The sequence below is a fragment of the Haliotis rubra genome, unplaced genomic scaffold (genome assembly GCF_003918875.1).
Source record: "Haliotis rubra isolate DU_JTF1 unplaced genomic scaffold, ASM391887v1 Scf893, whole genome shotgun sequence".
Classification (NCBI taxonomy): Eukaryota; Metazoa; Mollusca; class Gastropoda; order Lepetellida; family Haliotidae; genus Haliotis; species Haliotis rubra.
Genome location: NW_025767627.1, coordinates 107,566 through 130,331, shown reverse-complemented (window position 1 = coordinate 130,331; position 22,766 = coordinate 107,566). Strand labels below are relative to the sequence as shown.

General features: G+C 43.4%; 1 long non-coding RNA gene across 1 annotated transcript; it reads left to right on the top strand.

Annotated features, from left to right (window-relative positions):
- The first annotated feature begins 850 nt into the window (after positions 1-850).
- LOC124263678 lies at positions 851-21,568 on the top strand. The gene is made up of 8 exons (XR_006894907.1): positions 851-986; positions 7,665-7,975; positions 8,353-8,625; positions 9,466-9,737; positions 10,134-10,247; positions 18,741-18,818; positions 19,189-19,241; positions 20,698-21,568. It is a non-coding gene; the product is annotated as an uncharacterized LOC124263678 (long non-coding RNA).
- The last annotated feature ends 1,198 nt before the right edge of the window (positions 21,569-22,766 follow it).

Sequence of the window (22,766 nt, the reverse complement as noted above, 5' to 3'; positions counted from 1 at the left end):
CTTGGGCAAACCGGGCTTACATAATGTGTGCGCTATCCGCATAATTTGTGCCAGTGCCACTGAGCGTGTTTGAGGTGGATATCAAGCGCTCGACAAATACGTCACAATCTCAACAGCAATATCAAGGAGAGAATTTATGGATGTCAACTTCTTCATTGAATACCCGTGAAGATCCGGGTTACAACTGATCTTCAGTAACCCATGCTTGTCGTAAGAGCCGACTAACGAGATCGGGTGGTCGGGCTCGCTGGCTTGGTTGACACATGTCATCGTATCCCACCTGCGTAGATCGATGCTCATGGTGTCGATCACTGGATTGTCTGGTCCAGACTCGATTATTTACTGAACGCCGTCATATAGCTGGAATATTGCCGAGTGCGGCCTAAAACTAAACTCACTCACTCATTGAAAGGAACAAAGCCTTTAGGGTTATATCCATACTTCAAAGACGCCGAGCTTCTCTCCATTATGACACAAGTATATATACATTCTCTCCATTATGACACAAGTATATATACATTCTCTCCATTATGACACAAGTATATATACATTCTCTCCATTATGACACAAGTATATATACACATTCTCTCCATTATGACACAAGTATATATACATTCTCTCCATTATGACACAAGTATATATACACATTCTCTCCATTATGACACAAGTATATACACATTCTCTCCATTATGACACAAGTATATATACATTCTCTCCATTATGACACAAGTATATATACATTCTCTCCATTATGACATACATTCTCTCCATTATGATATACATTCTCTCCATTATGACACAATATGACAACAAGTATATATATACATTCTCTCCATTATGACACAAGTATATACATTCTCGCACCAACACGGAACGTAAACCGTCGTACATACCGCGACAGTTCCATCTTTGGTCATGGAGACGTCAGTGTGGATACTTACACTCCACGTCGTGGTTCAGACCTTGTCGTCCTCATGTCGGTGAAGGTGAGTTTATGCCTTATCATGTACTAGATGAGTATATGCCTTTTCATGTACTAGGTAGGTATATGCCTTATCATGTACTAGGTGAGTATATGCCTTATCATGTACTCAGATGAGTATATGCCTTTTCATGTACTAGGTAGGTATATGCCTTTATCATGTACTCAGGTGAGTATATGCCTTTATCATGTACTAGGTAGGTATATGCCTTATCATGTACCTCGTTGGGTATATGCCTTATCATGTACTCAGGGTGAGTATATGCCTTTTCATGCACTAGGTAGGTATATGCCTTATCATGTACTAGGTGATTATATGCCCTATAATGTAACTAGATGGGTATATGCCTTATCATGTACTAGGTGAGTATATGCCTTCCATGTACCTAGGTAGGTATATGCCTTATCATGTACTTAGGTGAGTATATGTCTTATCATGTACTAGATGAGTATATGCCTTTTCATGTACTAGGTAGGTAAATGCCTTATCATGTACTAGGTGAGTATATGCCTTATCATGTACTAGGTGAGTATATGCCTTTTCATGTACTCAGGGTGAGCATATGCCTTATCATGTACTAGATGAGTATATGCCTTATGCCTTTCATGTACTCAGGTGAGTATATGCCTTATCATGTACCAGTTGGGTATATGCCCCTATCATGCACTAGGTGAGTATATGCCTTATCATGTACTAGATGAGTATATGCCTTTCATGTACTAGTTGGGTATATGCCCTATCATGTACTAGGTGAGTATATGCCTTTATCATGTACTAGGTGAGTATATGCCTTTTCATGTACTAGGTAGGTATATGCCTTTATCATGTACTAAGGTGAGTATATGCCTTATCATGTACTAGGTGAGTATATGCCTTTTCATGTACCTTAGCTGAGTATATGCCTTATCATGTACTATTAGTTGGGTATATGCCTTATCATCATGTACTAGATGAGTATATGCCTTATCATGTACTAGATGAGTATATGAGTTATCATGTAATTAGTTGGGTATATGCCTTTTCATGTACTAGGTGAGTATATGCCTTATCATGTACTAGATGAGTATATGCCTTTCATGTACTTAGATGAGTATATGAGTTATCATGTGCACTAGATGAGCATATGCCTTTTCATGTACCAGGTGAGTATATGCCTTATCATGTACTAGTTGGGTATATGCCTTATCATGTACTAGATGAGTATATGCCTTTTCATGTACTAGGTAGGTATATGCCTTATCATGTACTAGGTGAGTATATGCCTTATCATGTACTAGATGCGTATATGCCTTTCTCATGTACTCAGGTAGGTATATGTCTTATCATGTACTAGGTAGGTATATGCCCTTATCATGTACTAGATGAGTATATGCCTTTCATGTACTAGGTGAAGTATATGCCTTATCATGTACTAGTTGGGTATATGCCCTATCATGTACTCAGATGAGTATATGCCTTTTCATGTAATTAGGTGAGTATATGCATTATCATGTACTAGTTGGGTATATGCCTTATCATGTACTTGATGAGTATATGCCTTTCATGTACTAGGTAGGTATATGCCTTATCATGTACTAGGTGAGTATATGCCTTATCATGTACTAGATGAGCATTTGCCTTTTCATGTACTATTAGGTGAGTATATGCCTTATCATGTACTAGATGAGTATATGAGTTATCATGTACTAGTTGGGTATATGCCTTATCATGTACTAGGTAGGTATATGCCTTATCATGTACTAGATGAGTATATGAGTTATCATGTACATAGGTGAGTATATGCCTTATCATGTACTAGGTGAGTATATGCCTTATCATGTACTAGGTGAGTATAGGCCTTATCATGTACTAGGTGAGTATATGCCGAATCGTGTACTAGGTGAGTATATGCCTTATCATGTACTAGGTGAGTATATGCCTTATTGTGTACTAGGTGAGTATATGCCTTATCATGTACTGCAGGGTGAGTATATGCCTTATCATGCACTAGGTGAGTATATGCCTTATCGTGTACCTAGTTGGGCATATGCCTAATCACGGTCTAGGTGTGTATATACCCAATCACGGACTAGGTGAGTCTTTCTCACACACAATCTCCATTTATAACTCTGTTAGGAACCGTTCATAATTTATGGTTGTGTGTGAGTGTGTGTGTGTGAGAGAGAGAGAGAGAGAGAGAGAGAGAGAGAGAGAGAGAGGGAGAGGGAGAGAGAGAGAGAGAGAAAGAGAGAGAGAGAGAGCAGCTGTGTGTGTGTGTATGTGTGTGTGTCTGTGTCTGTGTGTGTAAGAGAGAGAGAGAGAGGAGAGAGAGTGAGTGAGAGAGAGAGTGTCTGTGTGTGTGTGTATATGTGTGTGTGTGTGTGTGTGTGTGTATGTGTGTGTGTGTGATATGATGAAGATGATTTTTATGGAGAAGCATGGTCCCTCCCCAAAATTTATGTACAAGATAAGTGACCCTCTGCCCCCTGCATGTCATGTACAAAATAAATGACTGCCACACCTCTTCCCATAATTTCTAAGCATAATTGTAAACATAATTTTATGTACGAAACTGCTGCACCCTCTCCAGTAAGTGTGTATGCCACCTCTCCTGTCTCCTTCCACTCTTGATCTCCACCTCCACTCCGTCCTTCCACTCTCCTCTATTTGTCCACCTCTTTCACAATCCATCTATTCCACTCCTTCAGTCCTCCTTTCCTCCAGTCCTCCTTATTTTTCATTTGATCTCCTGTGCCAATCCACGTCTCTCCTTCCACTTCAATCTCTCTATTCCACAAGTCTTGTCCTCCTCTCTTTTCAGTCTCTCTATTACAGTTCCACAAGTCTCCACAAGTCTCATTGATCTCCCTCCAGTCTCTCCTCCTTTTCGTCCTCACCCAGTCTCACGTCTATTTTTAGTCTCCTGATCTCCCTCTCTCTGTGCCAGTCTCACAGTCTGTCTGTGCCGGTCTGTCTCCGGTCTCTCCTGTGCCTCCTTCGGTCCTCGTGCCAGTCACTGCCAGTCTCCAGTCTCTGTGCCTCCACAAGTCTCCTTCCACAGTCTCTGTTGATCTCCAGTCCTCTGTGCCTCCTTCCTCCACTGGTCCTCTGTTGTCTCCGTCTTTCCTCCGCCTGTGTCTCTGTGCCAGTCTCACAGTCGTCTGGTTGATCACTGCCAGTCTGTGCCCGGTCCGGTCTCGGTCTCGTGCCGGTCTGTTGAAGTCCGGTCCTCGTGCCGGTCCGCCTGGTCGTCTGCCGGTCATTTTGTCTGATCCTGCCAGTCCTCCACAGTCTGTGCCAGTCTCCTCTGTGCCGGTTCGGTCGTGCCGGTCTTTTCCTCGGTCATTCCACTGGTCTTGGGTCCTCCGCAGTCCGGTCATGGGGATCTGTGCCTCTCTCGTGCCAGTCTCTTCGGTCGTGTCCGGCCAGTCTTCGGTCACCGGTCGTGTGCCGGTCACCGGTCGGTCCGGTCAGTCTGGTCTATTTTCAGTCGTTACCCGGTCTGTGTCCCGGTCTGCGTTGTTGCCGGTCTCGTGGCCAGTCGTCTGTGGCCAGTCCGTCTCTGTGCCGTCCACTCTTCAGTCGTGATCTGGTCTGCTGCCTCTCTATCTACCCAATCTACCTCTATTACACAATCTCTCTATTACCCAATCCACTTCTCCAACACAATGTCTCTCCTATTACCCACCTACCTCTCCTTTTCACAATTCTCTCTATATAACCCACCTACTCCTCTCCCACACAATCTCTCTATTACCCAATCTACCTCTCACACACAATCTCTCTATTACCCACTCTCCCTCTCACACACAAACTCTCTATTACCCAATCTACCTCTCTCACACACACTACTTCTATTCCCTCCAGTCTAACTTCTCACACACAATCTCTCTATTACCCAATCTCCCTCTCCCACACAATCTCTCTATTACCCAATCTACCTCTCACACACAATCTCTCTATTACCCAATCTACCTCTCCCACACGATCTCCTATTACCTTTGATCTACCTCTCTCCACACAATCTCTATTTTCCACTCCTCTCTTAACACACCTCTCCTATTACCCAATCTACCTCTCCCACACGCATCTCTCTATAACCCAATCTACCTCTCCCACACAATCTCTATTACCCAATCCTCCTCCTGCACACAATCTCTATTACCTGTCTCTCTCACACACAATCTCTCTATTATCCAGTCTAACTCTCTGCACACACAATCTCTATTACCCACCCTCCCTCTCCCACACAGTCTCTCTATTACCCAATCTACACTCTCACACACACTCTCTCTCTATTACCCAATCTACTCTCTAACACACGATCTCCTATTACCCAATCTACCTCTCCCACACAATCTCTATTTTCCACCTACCTCTAACACACGATCTCCTATTACCCAATCTACCTTCTCCCACGCAATCTCTATAACCCAATTACCTCTCCCACACAATCTCTATTACCCAATCTACCTCTCACACACACAATCTCTATTACCCAATTCACCTCTCCCACACACAATCTCTATTACCTAATCTACCTCTCACACACACAATCTCTCTTTAACCTAATCTACCTCTCTATACACGATCTCATTATTACCCAATCTCTGTCTCACTTGAATCTCTCTGTCGTACCCTTTGGTCTCTCTCACTCATCTCCCCTTATGCTTTCACTATTTTCCTCTCATATATGTCCAGTACTGACTTCCTCTCACCACCCCCTGACTAATATGTGTGTTTTAGGTACAATCTGCCCCAGTATATCTGTTCAGTCAGGTTTACCTGTGTTTTAGGTACAATCTGCCCCAGTATATCTGTTCAGTCAGGTTTACCTGTGTTTTAGTGCAATCTGCTCCAGTATATCTGTTCAGTCAGGTTTACCTGTGTTTTGGTACAGTCTGCCCCAAGTATATCTGTTCACTCAGGATTACCTGTGTTTTAAGGAGAATCTGCCCCTGTATATATGTTCAGTGAGGCTTTACCTGTGTTTTAGGTGCAGTCTGCTCCAGAATATCTGTTCAGTTAGGTTTATCTGTGTGTTAGGTACAGTCTGCCCCAGTATATCTGTTCAGTCAGGTTTACCTGTGTTTAAGGTACAATCTGCCCCAGTCTATCTGTTCAGTCAGGTTTACTTGTGTTTTAGGTACAATCTGTTCCAGAATATCTGTTCAGTCAGGTTTTACCTGTGTTTTAGGTACAATCTGCTCCAGAATATCTGTTCATTCAGGTTTACCTGTGTTTTAGGTACAATCTGCCCCAGTCTATCTGATCAGTCAGGTTTACCTTTGTTTTAGGTACAATCTGCTCCAGAATATCTGTTCATTCAGGTTTATCTGTGTGTTAGGTACAGTCTGCCCCAGTATATCTGTTCAGTCAGGTTTACCTGTGTTTTTGGCACAATCTGCCCCAGTATATCTGTTCAGTCAGGTTTACCTGTGTTTTAGGTACAATCTGCCTTAGTGTATCTGTTCAGTCAGGTTTACCTTTGTTTTAGGAACAATCTGCTCCAGAATATCTGTTCAGTCAGGTTTACCTGTGTTTTAGGTACAATCTGCCCCAGTATATCTGTTCAGTCAGGTTTACCTGTGGTTAAGGTACAATCTGCCCCAGTACATCTGTTCAGTCAGGTTTATCTGTGTTTTAGGTACAATCTGCCCCAGTATATCTGTTCAGTCAGGTGTATCTGTGTTTTAGGTACAATCTGCCCCAGTATATCTGTTCAGTCAGGTTTACCTGTGGTTAAGGTACAATCTGCCCCAGTACATCTGTTCAGTCAGGTTTATCTGTGTTTTAGGTACAATCTGCCCCAGTATATCTGTTCAGTGAGGTTTATCTGTGTTTTTAGGTACAATCTGCCCCAGTATATCTGTTCAGTCAGGTTTATCTGTGTTTTAGGTACAATCTGCCCCAGTATATTTGTTCATTCAGTTTTACCTGTGTTTTAGGTGCAATCTGCTCCAGTATATCTGTTCAGTCAGGTTTATCTGTGTTTTAGGTACAATCTGCCCCAGTCTATCTGTTCAGGCAGGTTTATCTGTGTTTTTAGGTACAATCTGCCCCAGTATATATGTTCAATCAGGTTTACCTGTGTTTTAGGTACAATCTGCTCCAGTATATCTGTTCAGTCAGGTGTTCCTGTGTTTTAGGTACCATCTGTTTCAGTATATCTGTTCAGTCAGGTGTTCCTGTGCTTTAGGTACAATCTGACCCAGTATATCTGTTCAGTGAAGTTGATCTGTATTTTAGGTTCAATCTGCCTTAGTATATCTGTTCAGTCAGTTTTCCCTGTGTTTTAGGTACAATCTGCCTTAGTATATCTGTTCAGTCAGTTTTCCTGTGTTTTAGGTACAATCTGCCCATGTATATTTGTTCATTCAGTTTTACCTGTGTTTTAGGTGCAATCTGCTCCAGTATATCTGTTCAGTCAGGTTTATCTGTGTTTTAGGTACAATCTGCCCCAGTCTATCTGTTCAGGCAGGTTTATCTGTGTTTTTAGGTACAATCTGCCCCAGTATATATGTTCAATCAGGTTTTACCTGTGTTTTAGGTACAATCTGCTCCAGTATATCTGTTCACTCAGGTGTTCCTGTGTTTTAGGTACAATCTGCCCTAGTATATCTGTTCAGTCAGGTTTACCTGTGTTTTTTAGGTAGAATCTGCCCCAGTATATCTGTTCAGTCAGGTTTACCTTTGTTTTAGGTACGATCATAATGTCACCAGAGAAGGGGTAAATACAGAAGGGAAGAGCTACATCTTTACCTGCACGCGCAGTCAACCCAAGCCGTCTGCACCGTTGGTGATTTTTAAACAGGGTGATACCACCTACTGTCGGTTTGACGCCAATAATGGAACAATGTTGACAGACGTAATGGGACGAGAGTGTGGTGAAACAGGGACGACTTCCAAATTTTATTTCAAATTACTTCGCACGTATCGGAACCATTCAAGTACGGACTGGACATGTCAGTCTGGGGAACAGAAGAGCAACAATGCGAGATTAGATGTGTGAAGTGAGTTGACCGTCTGTCTCTTTCCTCGCTCTACAGCCCTCGCTCTGACTCACTGTCTGTCTCTGTCCATCTGTCTGTCTGTTTTTTACCCTTATTGGTGTCTCTCACTCCTCTCTCTCTCACACAAACTTAATGCTAGTATCTTTCTCTCTCTCACTCACTGTCTCTCATGTCTCTCTCCTCTGTCTCATATCTCTCTGATTCTCTCACACTCACTCGTACTCTCTCATACATGTATTTGTTTCACTCTCTCTGACGCTTACTCTCTCTCACTCGCCCACTGTGTCTCACTCTCTTCTTTCTCTCACTTACTCCTCTCTCTCTCACCCGGTTGTACTGAATGTCACAGTGAAGACTGTACAATTCCACTGTTCCAGACCCCCGGCTATAACACAGTTTACGGCAAACGGTGTATCCAACGTCTCCGAGGTCGACATCAACGACACTGTCACTATGCTTTGTCGGTATGAAGGACAGCCTCGCCGACGTCATTATCAGGAAGCAGAGTCGGAGTCTACAAACCGTAGTCAACGATGCCGCTGTACAGTCCACTGTGAAACCAGTGAGTTGTCACGATATGGCGAGGTATGAGTGCCGGGCGTCAAACAGATTTGGATCCGTGTCATCAGATATTAAAATGTTCGTCAGATGTAAGTAAACCTGCAGGTTTTAGTTCACGCCAGTCAGTCTGCGTCCGTTGCCTTCAGTTCGTGTAGCATTCAGGTTAATCGGGATCATACGGCTTCACTCGGCTTTACTCGGGTTCACTCGGCATGTTTTGCGGAAAACTACGCCCACTCACCCGCCGACTGATGATCACTTATGACCCGGAATTGTCTTCACGTGCTTAACAAAACATATTTTGCATTTTACTTGAAAACAAACAGCCATATCGGGTTCCAGAAATCTCGTAATCGTGACATGACTTAAAAAGTTAGTATTTATATGAAAAGGTTTTGACAGAAATATTGGTCAACAGAAATTACTTTACCTCCAAGGAATAGCACATTGCGCATGCGTGGCGTTAGTGGAGCACGTGAAAACTATCAGATGTGTTTGGCTGTTGTGCTTTATAGATAAACGTTGTTTCTTACACTTTCTGTCTGCAACATATACTCTCCATACATAATACTTTTCTGCAACACATAGAGTCCATGGATGTTGTGTAGGTGACACAAATAGCACGGAAACTTGGGAAAATCAACATGCAAATGTTTTCTTTTCATAGGCGGATCCAGGAATTTTTAAATGGGTGTGGTGAATGTAGGGTTTCGAACCTCCAGGCTCCGCCAATGCAAAACAATGTGTACGTAATTTAAGCTGTAGCCCACTCCCTCACTCAAACCCACCCGCCCACTCACTCACTCTCACACTCACTAACTCACTCACTCTCACACTCACTAACTCACTCACACTCACTCACTCACTCACTCACACTCACTCACTCACTCACTCACTCACTCCACTCACTGCTCACTGACTCACTCCAGGTCCTCCGCCCCCTGAAGGAAGAACCACAACGTCCCTTGAAGGTGACGTGACCCTCACCCTGACAGTCATGGCGTATCCAGCGCCGACCTTCACCTGGTTTCACCCTCTTGGAAACATGGTAGACGTTAACAACGGTTCTCTCACCAAAGACCTGAACGTTATCAGCAGGATTACAATCAGATCTGTCACCGAAGATGACCTTGGAGTGTATAAGGTTATTGTGAAAACGACATTGGATCAAACAATTTCACCGTCTTACTCGCCAGAGAAGGTTAGCTCAAAGGTTATCTATCTATTTATCTGTCTATCTGTCTGTCTGTCTGGTGTCTGTCTTTCTGTCTATCGATCCATCCATCCACCCATACCCACCCAATCCATCCATCCATCCATCTATCTATTTGACTGTCTATCTATCCATCCATCTATCCATCCATCTATCTATTCATCCATCTATCCTTGGATCCACTTTGACGCTGAACTTCCAAAGTGGCGGTCAAGGTCAATGTCATCCATCCATTAGTGAAGGTCCATGTCATTATCCGTTAACATTTAATACATATACACACACAGTCGCCCATTTCCAGGGTGTCCCACCATGATACTTCTGGAGGTTTGGCTAACATCGGCTTATTTCACGGATTAAAACTAAAGATGTGTTGGTTTCCAGAGCCTGTGAGTGGAGGACTGGTCACCGGGCTTGTTATCGGCGGGATTCTACTTCTGGTGCTTATAGTTGTCGCCGTCGTCTTGATCAACAGACACTCCAGGGACAACGACAACGGTAAGTGTCACCTGTGATGTCACCTTCTCTAATGACTGAGATTACATCACGTATGATGTCACCTGTGTTGACTGAGATAACACCACACATGATGTCACCTGTGTTGTCTGAGATTACGCCACACATGATGCCACCTGTGTTGACTGAGAATACACCACACGTGATGTCACCTGTGTTGACTGAGAATACACCACACATGATGTCACCTGTGTTGACTGAGATTACATCAAGTATGATGTCACCTGTGTTGACTGAGATTACACCACACGTGATGTCACCTGTGTTGACTGAGATTACACCACACATGATTTCACCTGTGTTGACTGAGACTACACCACACATGATTTCACCTGTGTTGACTGAGATTACACCACACATGATGTCACCTGTGTTGACTGAGATTACACCACACGTGATGTCACCTGTGTTGACTGAGATTACACCACACATGATTTCACCTGTGTTGACTGAGATTACACCACACATGATTTCACCTGTGTTGACTGAGATTGCACACACGTGATGTCACCTGTGTTGACTGAGATTACACCACACATGATGTCACCTGTGTTGACTGAGATTACACCACACATGATGTCACCTGTGTTGACTGAGATTACACCACACATGATGTCACCTGTGTTGACTGAGATTACACCACACATGATTTCACCTGTGTTGACTGAGATTACGCCACACATGATGTCACCTGTGTTGACTGGAGATTACACCACACATGATGTCACCTGTGTTGACTGAGATTACACCACACATGATGTCACCTGTGTTGACTGAGATTACACCACACATGATGTCACTTGTGTTGACTGAGATTACACCACACACATGATTTCACCTGTGTTGACTGAGATTACACCACACATGATTTCACCTGTGTTGACTCGAGATTGCACCACACGTGATGTCACCTGTGTTGACTGAGATTACACCACACATGATTTCACCTGTGTTGACTGAGACTACGCCACACATGATGTCACCTGTGTTGACTGGAGATTACACCACACATGATGTCACCTGTGTTGACTGAGATTACACCACACGTGATGTCACCTGTGTTGACTGAGATTACACCACACATGATTTCACCTGTGTTGACTGAGATTACACCACACATGATTTCACCTGTGTTGACTGAGATTGCACCACACGTGATGTCACCTGTGTTGACTGAAGATTACACCACACATGATGTCACCTGTGTTGACTGAGATTACACCACACATGATGTCACCTGTGTTTGACTGAGATTACACCACACATGATTTCACCTGTGTTGACTGAGACTACGCCACACATGTCACCTGTGTTGACAGAGATTACACCACACATGATGTCACCTGTGTTGACTGAGAGTTACACCACACGTGATGTCACCTGTGTTGACTGAGATTACACCACACATGATTTCACCTGTGTTGACTGAGATTACACCACACATGATTTCACCTGTGTTGACTGAGATTGCACCACACGTGATGTCACCTGTGTTGACTGAGATTGCACCACACATGATGTCACCTGTGTTGACTGAGATTACACCACACGTGATGTCACCTGTGTTGACTGAGATTACACCACACATGATGTCACCTGTGTTGACTGAGATTACACCACACATGATTTCACCTGTGTTGACTGAGATTACGCCACACATGATGTCACCTGTGTTGACTCAGATTACGCCACACATGATGTCACCTGTGTTGACTGAGATTACACCACACATGATGTCACCTGTGTTGACTGAGATTACACCACACATGATGTCACCTGTGTTGACTGAGATTACACCACACATGATGTCACTTGTGTTGACTAAGATTACACCACACATGATTTCACCTGTGTTGACTGAGATTACACCACACATGATTTCACCTGTGTTGACTGAGATTTCACCACACGTGATGTCACCTGTGTTGACTGAGATTACACCACACGTGATGTCACCTGTGTTGACTGAGATTACACCACACGTGATGTCACCTGTGTTGACGGAGATTACACCACACATGATATCACCTGTGTTGACTGAGATTACACCACACATGATGTCACTTGTGTTGACTGAGATTACACCACACATGATTTCACCTGTGTTGACTGAGATTGCCCCTCACGTGATGTCACCTTTGTTGACTGAGATTACACCACACATGATGTCACTTGTGTTGACTGAGATTACACTACACGTGATGTCACCTGTGTTGACTGAGACTACACCACATGATTTCACCTGTGTTGACTGAGATTACACCACACATGATTTCACCTGTGTTGACTGGAGATTACACCACACATGATGTCACCTGTGTTGACTGAGATTACGCCACACATGATTTCACCTGTGTTGACTGAGACTACGCCACACATGATGTCACCTGTGTTGACTGAGATTACACCACACATGATGTCACCTGTGTTGACTGGAGATTACGCCACACATGATGTCACCTGTGTTGACTGAGATTACACCACACATGATGTCACCTGTGTTGACTCAGATTACACCACACATGATGTCACCTGTGTTGACTGAGATTACACCACACATGATGTCACTTGTGTTGACTGAGATTACACCACACGTGATGTCACCTGTGTTGACTGAGATTACACCACACATGATTTCACCTGTGTTGACTGAGATTGCAACACACGTGATGTCACCTGTGTTGACTGAGATTACACCACACGTGATGTCACCTGTGTTGACTGAGATTACACCACACGTGATGTCACCTGTGTTGACTGAGATTGCACCACACATGATATCACCTGTGTTGACTGAGATTACACCACACGTGATGTCACCTGTGTTGACTGAGATTGCACTACACACGTGATGTCACCTGTGTTGACTGAGACTACACCACACATGATTTCACCTGTGTTGACTGAGGATTACACCACACATGATTTCACCTGTGTTTACTGAGATTACACCACACATGATGTCACCTGTGTTGACTGAGATTACACCACACATGATTTCACCTGTGTTGACTGAGATTGCACCACGTGATGTCACCTGTGTTGACTGAGATTACACCACACGTGATGTCACCTGTGTTGACTGAGATTACACCACACGTGATGTCACCTGTGTTGACGGAGATTGCACCACACGTGATGTCACCTGTGTTGACTGAGACTACACCAAACATGATTTCACCTGTGTTGACTGAGATTACACCACACATGATGTCACCTGTGTTGACTGAGATTACGCCACACATGATTTCACCTGTGTTGACTGAGACTACACCACACATGATGTCACCTGTGTTGACTGAGATTACACCACACATGATATCACCTGTGTTGACTGAGATTACACCACACATGATGTCACTTGTGTTGACTGAGGTTACACCACACATGATGTCACCTGTGTTGACTGAGATTACGCCACACATGATTTCACCTGTGTTGACTGAGACTACACCACACATGATGTCACCTGTGTTGACTGAGAATACACCACACATGATGTCACTTGTGTTGACTGAGATTACACCACACGTGATGTCACCTGTGTTGACTGAGACTACACCACACATGATTTCACCTGTGTTGACTGAGATTACACCACACATGATTTCACCTGTGTTGACTGAGATTACGCCACACATGATGTCACCTGTGTTGACTGAGAGATTACACCACACATGATGTCACCTGTGTTGACTGAGATTACACCACATGATGTCACCTGTGTTGACTGAGATTACACCACACATGATGTCACTTGTGTTGACTGAGATTACACCACACGTGATGTCACCTGTGTTGACTGAGACTACACCACACATGATTTCACCTGTGTTGACTGAGATTACACCACACATGATTTCACCTGTGTTGACTGAGATTACACCACACATGATGTCACCTGTGTTGACTGGGACTACGCCACACATGATGTCACCTGTGTTGACTGAGATTACACCACACATGATATCACCTGTGTTGACTGAGATTACGCCACACATGATGTCACCTGTGTTGACTGAGACTACGCCACACATGATGTCACCTGTGTTGACTCAGATTACACCACACATGATGTCACCTGTGTTGACTGAGATTACACCACACATGATGTCACTTGTGTTGACTGAGATTACACCACACATGATTTCACCTGTGTTGACTGAGATTACACCACACATGATGTCACCTGTGTTGACTGAAGATTGCACCACACGTGATGTCACCTGTGTTGACTGAGATTACACCACACGTGATGTCACCTGTGTTGACTGAGGATTACACCACATATGATGTCACATGTGTTGTTTCTGAGATTACACCACACATGATTTCACCTGTGTTGACTGAGATTACACCACACATGATATCACCTGTGTTGACTGAGATTACGCCACACATGATGTCACCTGTGTTGACTGAGACTACGCCACATGATGTCACCTGTGTTGACTGAGATTACACCACACATGATGTCACCTGTGTTGACTGAGATTACACCACACATGATGTCACTTGTGTTGACTGAGATTACACCACACATGATTTCACCTGTGTTGACTGAGGATTACACCACACATGATTTCACCTGTGTTGACTGAGATTGCACCACACGTGATGTCACCTGTGTTGACTGAGATTACACCACACGTGATGTCACCTGTGTTGACTGAGATTGCACCACACATGATATCACCTGTATTGACTGAGATTACACCACACGTGATGTCACTTGTGTTGACTGAGATTACACCACACATGATTTCACCTGTGTTGACTGAGATTGCCCTCACGTGATGTCACCTTTGTTGACTGAGGATTACACCACACATGATGTCACTTGTGTTGACTGGATTACACCACACGTGATGTCACCTGTGTTGACTGAGACTACACCACACATGATTTCACCTGTGTTGACTGAGACTACACCACACATGATTTCACCTGTGTTGACTGAGATTACACCACACATGATTTCCACCTGTGTTGACTGAGATTACACCACACATGATGTCACCTGTGTTGACTGGGACTACACGCCACATGATTTCACCTGTGTTGACTGGGACTACGCCACACATGATGTCACCTGTGTTGACTGAGGATTACACCACACATGATATCACCTGTGTTGACTGAGGATTACGCCACACATGATGTCACCTGTGTTGACTGAGACTACGCCACACATGATGTCACCTGTGTTGACTCAGATTACACCACACATGATGTCACCTGTGTTGACTGGGATTACGCCACACATGATGTCACTTGTGTTGACTGAGGATTACACCACACATGATCTCACCTGTGTTGACTGAGATTACACCACACATGATTTCACCTGTGTTGACTGGGATTGCACCACACGTGATGTCACCTGTGTTGACTGAGATTACACCACGTGATGTCACCTGTGTTGACTGAGATTACACCACACGTGATGTCACCTGTGTTGACTGAGATTGCACCACACATGATATCACCTGTGTTGACTGAGGATTACACCACACATGATGTCACCTGTGTTGACTGAGATTGCACCACACGTGATGTCACCTGTGTTGACTGAGACTACACCACACATGATTTCACCTGTGTTGACTGAGATTACACCACACATGATTTCACCTGTGTTGACTGAGATTACACCACACATGATGTCACCTGTGTTGACTGAGATTACACCACACATGATTTCACCTGTGTTGACTGAGACTACGCCACACATGATGTCACCTGTGTTGACTGAGATTACACCACACATGATATCACCTGTGTTGACTGGAGATTACACCACACGTGATGTCACCTGTGTTGACTGGAGATTGCACCACACGTGATGTCACCTGTGTTGACTGAGAGACTACACCACACATGATTTCACCTGTGTTGACTGAGATTACACCACACATGATTTCACCTGTGTTGACTGAGATTACACCACACGTGATGTCACCTGTGTTGACTCAGATTGTCCCACACATGATATCACCTGTGTTGACTGAGATTACACCACACATGATGTCACCTGTGTTGACTGAGATTACACCACACATGATGTCACCTGTGTTGACTGAGATTACACCACACATGATGTCACCTGTGTTGACTCAGATTGTCCCCACATGATATCACCTTTGTTGACTGAGATTACACCACACATGATGTCACCTGTGTTGACTGAGATTACACCACACACGTGATGTCACCTGTGTTGACTGAGATTACACCACACATGATGTCACCTGTGTTGATTGAGATTACACCACGCGTGATGTCACCTGTGTTGACTGAGATTGTCCCACACATGATATCACCTGTGTTGACTGAGATTACACCACACGTGATGTCACCTGTGTTGACTGAGATTACACCACACATGATGTCACCTGTGTTGACTCAGATTACACCACACATGATGTCACCTGTGTTGACTGAGATTGCCCTCACGTGATGTCACCTTTGTTGACTGAGATTACACCACACGCGATGTCACCTGTGTTGACCTGTGTTATCAAGGAGTACTTGGCTGTACTGGAATTGTAATACTTACATTGCTGCCTTGCATGCCATACGAAATGGATACGACGTCAAATGCTTTGAATGTTGCACTCCCTTTGCCTGACATAGTTGCACTCCCATTGCCTGACATAGTTGCACTCCCTTTGCCTGACATAGTTGCACTCCCATTGCCTGACATAGTTGCACACCCATTGCCTGACACAGTTGCACACCCATTGCTTGACATAGTTGCACACGCATTGCCTGACATAGTTGCATACCCATTGCCTGACACAGTTGCAGACCCATTGTTTGACATAGTTGCACACGCATTGCCTGATATAGTTGCACACCCGGGGTCCCGTTGTCTGACATAGTTGCACACCGATTGCTTGACATAGTTGCACCCATTGCCTGACATAGTTGCACACCCATTGCTTGACATAGTTGCACACCCGTTGCCTGATATAGTCGCACACCCGGGGCCCATTGCCTGACATCGTTGCACTCCCATTGCCTGACGTAGTTGCACACGCATTACCTGACATAGTTGCACAACCATTGCCTGACGTAGTTGCACACCTATCGCCCGCTGACATAGTTGCACACCCATTGCCTGATGCAGTTGCACACCCGGGGCCCGTTGTCTGACATAGTTGCGCTCCCATTGTCTGACATAGTTGCAGATGCATTACCTGACATAGTTGCACACGCATTGCTTGACATAGTTGCACACGCATTGCCTGACATAGTTGCACACCCATTGCATGATATAGTTGCACACCCAGGGGCCCGTTGTCTGACATAGTTGCAAACCGATTGCTTCACATAGTTGCACACCAATTGTCTGACATAGTTGCACATCCATTGCCTGACATAGTTGCACACCCATCGCCTGATTTAGTTGCACACCCATTGCTTGACATAGTTGCAAACCCATTGCCTGACATAGTTGCGCTCCCATTGTCTGACATAGTTGCAGATGCATTACCTGACATAGTTGCACACCCATTGCTTGACATAGTTGCACACCGCATTGCCTGACATAGTTGCACACGCATTACCTGACATAGTTGCACATCCATTTGCCTGACATAGTTGCACACCTATCGCCTGACATAGTTGCAGACACATTGCCTGACATAGTTGCACACCCATTGCTTGACATAGTTCCACACCCATTGCCTGACATAGTTGCACACCCATTACCTGACGTGGTTGCACACCCATTACCTGACATAGTTGCACACCCATTGCCTGATACAGTTGCACTCCCATTGCTTGACATAGGTGCACCCCAATTAACTGACATAATTGCACACCCATTGCCTGACATAATTGCACACCCATTGCCTGACATAATTGCACACCCATTGCCTGATATAGTTGCACACCCATTGCCTGATATAGTTGCACACCCATTTGCTTGACATAGTTGCACAGCCATTGCCTTACATAGTTGCACTCCCCAGATGTAACATGTAAAGAAAGGAGGATGTTACTGCCTAGGCCTTAGCTGTCTTGTAAAGCTTCACCTGTCGTCTGTCTACTGCCTTCATACCAGCACTCTGCCATATAGCTTGAATATTGCTGAGTGTGGCGTAAAACTAAACCTCACTCACACCAGCACTGGCACAGGAAAGAAACTTTTGATCACCTGAAATTTCACTGACACATAGCGAAGTAAATATAAAACTCTCCGGAAAAACGGAGATATGCACCCATGATAGATAATGACTAATTATAAATCACCGAGACAAGCAGGGCATTTAACACTAGGAGATATCGTATGAACTCACACAAGCAATATCTCCTGTGGAAAACAGTTTTGGATGATAAAGGGCATTCTGCTTTCAAATTTCCTTCCGGGAAAAGACTAAGGTGAAGTGACGTCATCGTTTCATTTTAATGAAAACATTCCAAGCACTGGGCAAACTTAACTCCTCCATTCTCTTTTTGTGATTTCAGACTTAGAAATGGACATGGTGGACAGTGCCGAAGAGGATGACGCAAACGGGAATCTGTATGCCAAGGTTAATAAACCACGTGAGTATTTTGTCTGACACAGTTTCACCACTTTTGTAGGTTTTCTGTCTGTCACTATCCAGAAAGACATGGTCATGAAGCTATGCCAAGGTTTATGAACCACGAGAATACTTCACCAAGCTTCTTGGGCTACAGATGTTGTACACACGTAGGGAACGATCCCAGTTCTTTGGTGCGATGAGCAAACACTTTAACCACTAGGCTACACCTCCCTGCCCTGAGATTGTGAAAGATGCCAGTGATTGCCAACACACTATTGCGACTTGTCTACTGTTTTAGCTGTGTCTATTCTACATGTGTAGAATGATACATTACCACTCTTGTGTTTTTCAAGGTGTTCTTTCCACATTCGTTTACATTTTTCTTACAGGTAAACAAGTTAGTGGTGGTTCCAATTTCAGGGAAGATCCAAGTCATATACACGTAGGTACCCATAAACTGAGCTGTTGAGTCATGGTGGAATGTTCGCGAATACCCAATGGTCAGTCCTTTAAACCACCCCTACGTTCCAGGAAGGTCAAAGTGAATGACTGACCTGGAAAGTTAAGCAGTTTGTAGTCAGCTGTTTTCTGTTTTAGTATAACATTTATGGTGTTGACAATTAGGGCTGCAACGAATTCGGTTCAATTCATCGAAAATCGAATTTGACACCTTAGTTTCGATTTTTGATATTCATTATCACTATTTCGATTCGATAATTGAATGCGTATAAACGTTATTTCCACTCAGCCAGAACTTAATTTTGACACCAACTTGAGCAGTTTCGAGCGCTGAAATAAAGTGAAACGTGATTGGTTGATGCCGGGCTAATTATCCAATGAGAATTGTTGCTAGGAGATATCGCCAAGATGACGATGGATTTCACGCTTAAAGAACCAACTCTGAAATTTATATGAAATCTGATTTTTTTTACTTTCTATGAAGAACTGAATAAAAAATGATTGAATCGAGGGTCCAATATCTAAAACAGAATCGAACTGGGGCCTGGGTGAACCGTTGCAGCCCTATTGACAATAATGTTGGTGATACTACAGAATTTCTGATGAAAATGACAATGGTACTGCTAACGTTGAATGTTGAGTTTTGTTACCATCCCTGACAACACGAGCTGTGAATGAAGAATAACTTAATGCAAGAAAATGAGTTGAATATTTTGAACCATAAGGCATCTACAGTGTATACATTACCTTAATGTCCACTGATTGTTATCTAGGCCACCCCCAACTTCCCAAAGTACGATCATGATGAATTAGGTTGTTTTGAGATTGTAGTAGTAGATGTGAGCCCCTATGGTCTGTTGTGCTGTTTCCATCGCTCGGGGGAAGCGATCCTGCAGATGGTTGCACACAATCTGTTGGCCTTGACATTGTGATGTCACTGAAGGTGACCCACTGCGTGAACTGTCTTGGATGCTGTTAGTGACCTGTTACTGCTCCTGCAGTCGTTAAATTGCTCAACATGAACGACAGTGAAAAAGCATCAATGCATGTGTATTGTCCTCCACTGTATGCATAGAGCGTCTTGCACGTGCAAATCATTGACACTAAGGAGTAGGTGAATTTTAATATTGACAATTTGAATAAAAAATGTACCATTTGTAACAGAATGCGTCGGACGTTAAAGAACGTAATAATGATATTTAAACGGCATGATGTGTTTTTCCATACTGATAAGAAAGTTTGTAAGCCATTCAGTTGTATATATTTCAAACAAAAACGAAGATCTTACAATTTTTAAGAAATAGTGTTACCAATAGCTTGATCCTTCATTAATGATGCTGAGTATATATTCATCTTGGTGTAGAGGTATAAACAAGCAAATACTGTTTTCAAACAAGTATTGAACCTAGCTGATATGCCATTTTTCTTCAATCTGGAAGGGTCGCAAGACAGGGGGTGGATGAAGACGACCTGCTCTACGTTAGCGTGGATGTTGAAGACCCACCAGACAGCAATGGTTTCGTACACAGTACTGATGATGCTACACAGTATGCCGACCTGGCCATCAACCAGACAGGAGCTCAAGACACAAACTAGCACCAAACAGGACTAATGATGCCACGCACTACATCGACCTGGCCATCAACCAGACAGGAGCTCAAGATATACACTAGCACCAGACAGGACTAATGATGCTACGCACTACATCGACCTGGCCATCAACCAGACAGCAACGGTTTCATACACAGATCTAATGATGCTAAACCGTGTGTTGACCAGGGCCCATTTTTCTGGTAGCATTCGTACTTGCTATACTGTAACATTGACTTACGATAGAACTAGCGCTTCAAGAGCTTTGTGAAACGGGGCCCTGGCCTCCAGTGAGACATTTTCATACAGAGTTGCTTACCCTAGTCGTGCCAGGATATACTGAACATGAGATCGAATCTCCAATTCGATTAAGATCCTTAGTTTGTCTCAAAGACACCCATGGAGGTCGGTTCCCCTAAGTTGAACATTGCTACTGTGAAAGAGTCATTTTGCCCCAGATACACCAATGTGATATCATTGTACAGTTGTATATCAGTAATTGATATTTTGTTCAGTTGTAACATTGACAAAGAATTCTCAAGAACAGACTACTATCACTCAGGGCGATACGTTTCGCTAAATAGTTATGTGGCGACAACCACCTGTTATTTACAACAATAACATTTCTTTGTAGAAATATGTTGTACAATTATAAATGTGTGTGAACGTTATTAAATGTGTGTATATATACTGTATATATGAATAAAGAATACAATATGCTCTCCTGAGTTACAAATAAACTTAGTATAACAATCCATTAATATGCGGATGAGGTGGAATTATACATCTGCACAGATACCTACTGTTGTATGTGTGGCGAGTGATACATCTACACAAATACCTACTGTTGTATGTGTGGCGAGTGATACACCTATACAAATACCTACTGTTGTATGTGTGGCGAGTGATACACCTATACAAATACCTACTGTTGTATGTGTGGAATTATACATCTGCACAGATACCTACTGTTGTATGTGTGGCGACTGATACATCTACACAAATACCTACTGTTGTATGTGTGGCGAGTGATACATCTACACAAATACCTACTGTTGTATGTGTGGAGAGTGATACATCTACACAAATACCTACTGTTGTATATGTGGCGAGTGATACATCTACACAAATACCTACTGTTGTATGTGTGAGAGTGATACATCTACACAAATACCTACTGTTGTATGTGTGGCGAGTGATACATCTATACAAATACCTCCTGTTGTATGTGTGGAGAGTGATACATCTACACAAATACCTCACTGTTGTATGTGTGGCGAGTGATACATCTACACAAATACCTGTTGTTGTATGTGTGGAGTGATACATCTACACAAATACCTACTGTTGTATGTGTGGCGAGTGATACATCTACACAAATACCTACTGTTGTATGTGTGGCGAGTGATACATCTACACAAATACCTACTGTTGTATGTGTGGCGAGTGATACATCTACACAAATACCTACTGTTGTATGTGTGGCGAGTGATACATCTACACAAATACCTACTGTTGTATGTGTGGCGAGTGATACATCTATACAAATACCTACTGTTGTATGTGTGGCGAGTGATACATCTACACAAATACCTACTGTTGTATGTGTGGCGAGTGATACATCTACACAAATACCTACTGTTGTATGTGTGGCGATGATACATGGCAAATACCTACATTGTATGTGTGGCAAATACATCTACACAAATTGTATGTTGTGTGGAGAGTGATACATCTACACAAATACCTACTGTTTGTATGTGGCGAGTGATAGTCTATACAAATCTATGTTGTATGTGTGGCGAAATACCTCTACACAAATACCTACTGTTGTATGTGTGGCGAGTGATACATCTATACAAATACCTACTGTTGTATGTGTGGCGAGTGATACATCTACACAAATACCTACTGTTGT